This window comes from Monopterus albus, unplaced genomic scaffold (genome assembly GCF_001952655.1).
Source record: "Monopterus albus unplaced genomic scaffold, M_albus_1.0 scaffold192.1, whole genome shotgun sequence".
Classification (NCBI taxonomy): Eukaryota; Metazoa; Chordata; class Actinopteri; order Synbranchiformes; family Synbranchidae; genus Monopterus; species Monopterus albus.
The window spans coordinates 956,582-958,696 of record NW_018128072.1 but is presented as its reverse complement, the minus strand read 5'-3'; the positions used below and the strand labels follow the sequence as shown (position 1 = coordinate 958,696).

Here is a 2,115-nt window from a genome sequence, read left to right as displayed (position 1 = left end):
ACTACAATGCTGCTTACACATGCATGTACTGTAACTTATAATGAATATTTAATTATATATAATAGAGTAGCAATCTCACAAACCGTTTTTCTGCATTGACCTTTAATTTTAATACTTTAAGCACATTTTTTCTTAATTGTATTTTCCTTAGCCTAAGTAACATTTTAAATTTAGACTTTTTCTTGTAATGACGTAGCCTGTGTTAACGTTTGGTATTTGTACTTTTACTTCTTCCAACACAGCGGTATGCAACCTTTAGTAACTTTCTGATAGCTACTGCTGAAAACAACTAGTCCCCAGGTATGTGAGGTACAGTATTTTCACAGGTATCCGGCTTGGCCCCAGTTCATTCAGATCACCTGACAACTCGTTGCAACCTCCTGGTCACGTGTCATCGTTCAAGTTTCAGAAAACCTTTTTTTCTTCTTCTGAAAACAGAGATACCCTATATCCCGCCTCTTCTTCTCGTCTATTGGTTGTATTAGACAATTGAAGCGCTCTGATTGGCCAAACAGAAGCCATGTCTCTCACGTCAGAACCAAACAACCCACCCTCCTTTAACTTGTTTAGGTGTAGTTGCTGTCGTCCATGAACAAAACGTCAGGGTGCTTTGTATTTTGGGGAAGCGAAATGAAAGTTACCAAGGCGTTAGCTATTAAGGTGAGTTTGTTAAACAGCAGTCGTCCAGCTCGACGACTCGGCTTGTTCTTTGGTCAATCCACAACTTTGTAAAGTTGCTATTAAAGACCTCTGAAGGTGTCCGCTGACAGTCACGTTAATCTTACTTATTTATGCACTAACATTATGTCAGTTCAAGTATATCGTTTGCAAAGGTTTTCCTTCTTCGTAGCTAAGAAAGAAGACTAATTAGGGTAATTATAGTATACAACCGTCAGGCTTTCGTACTTGTGTATTTCTATTTATACAATTTAAATTTTTGTGGTACCGTTTTACGCCTGCACACTTAAGGTGTTTTTCCATCATAGCACCGTATCGAAACATGTTGTGCCGGGTAACGCTCATCACGGGTTCCGGGCTGGTTGCCACTACACTCGGCCCGCTTTGGGGGGTGGGGGGCTTTCTGGGTTTTTTTTTCTTCAGGTTCTCAAATGAGATAATTTTTGTCTTTGATAGCAAACTGATTATTTTTGAGTTTCAGATAGTTGGTCCTACAAAAAACGTCACCTCTGACCAATGGAAACTGTGATCAGCATTTCACTATTTTTGATCATTTCATAGACAAAGATGAGCGATCAAGAAAGTGATGGATTATGACAGGTTAATTGGTAATACCATTTTCATTTGTGTAAAAACAGTGCAATTCTAGATTTGTGTTACAGTAGTTTTGAAACACAGTTATTCAGGTTACTATCACAGGAAACAAACATTCATTTGAAGTGGCTTAAATTGTAATCAGAATAGTTTGAATTATTTTCTGCCCATTGAATAGTTGGTGAGTCAGCCATTTCAGATCTTTCTGTGAAATTGCTTTAGTTGTGCTGAAGTTTTTGACTGTGTGTTCAGCTCTCTGGATGACTGATGCAAAAACAAACTTGTGTAATCTAAACTATATGGTTACATTTCTCTGTAAACCTGAACACTAACAAATGAGGCTACTGATTTTTAATAAATGTCTTTTTAGTGTGTACTCTGACTTAAATCCAACTATTGTAATTTAAATTTTGTCCCTACTGTTAGGTATTTTTAGTCAGATAGATATTGGATAGATACTTTATGTATTAGAAATGTTTAGTGGAGATAGGATGTCTAGTTAGACTGTTAAATGCTTAGGCATGCTTATGAGTTTCTACAGGGTACATCTGGTCAAGGATAACTAGAGAGAAAAGTTGATGACTGTCAGAAGACAGGGTGTTTAATATTATTATTATGACGTGTATAACTGTAGCCTTAGCCATAATGTTCTTATGTTCAAGTCACGACATGTTACTAGAGGTCGTGAGAATGTTTTTAGCTACACACCACTTAATCAACAGACACACACACATTGATTTGCTTCATGTTTTGACTACTGCTATGGCCAGCTGCAAAGCTGGCAACAGAGACGTCTCGGTTGACGTTTCTGTGTAGTATGGGGCTAGCCCAACCGAAGAGATA

At 37.6% G+C, this 2,115-nt stretch overlaps 1 protein-coding gene across 2 annotated transcripts in view; it reads left to right on the top strand.

Moving 5' to 3' along the window:
• Positions 1-356: 356 nt before the first annotated feature.
• The window catches only part of LOC109970218 (C-Jun-amino-terminal kinase-interacting protein 4), a 13,359-nt gene continuing 11,600 nt past the window's right edge, over positions 357-2,115 (top strand). The window contains exon 1 of one of the 2 annotated variants that reach the window (XM_020617635.1): positions 357-660. The gene's annotated coding sequence lies outside the window, so the exon portion shown is untranslated. The remainder of the gene's footprint in view (positions 661-2,115) is intronic. The other variant, XM_020617636.1, reaches the window with a different exon arrangement.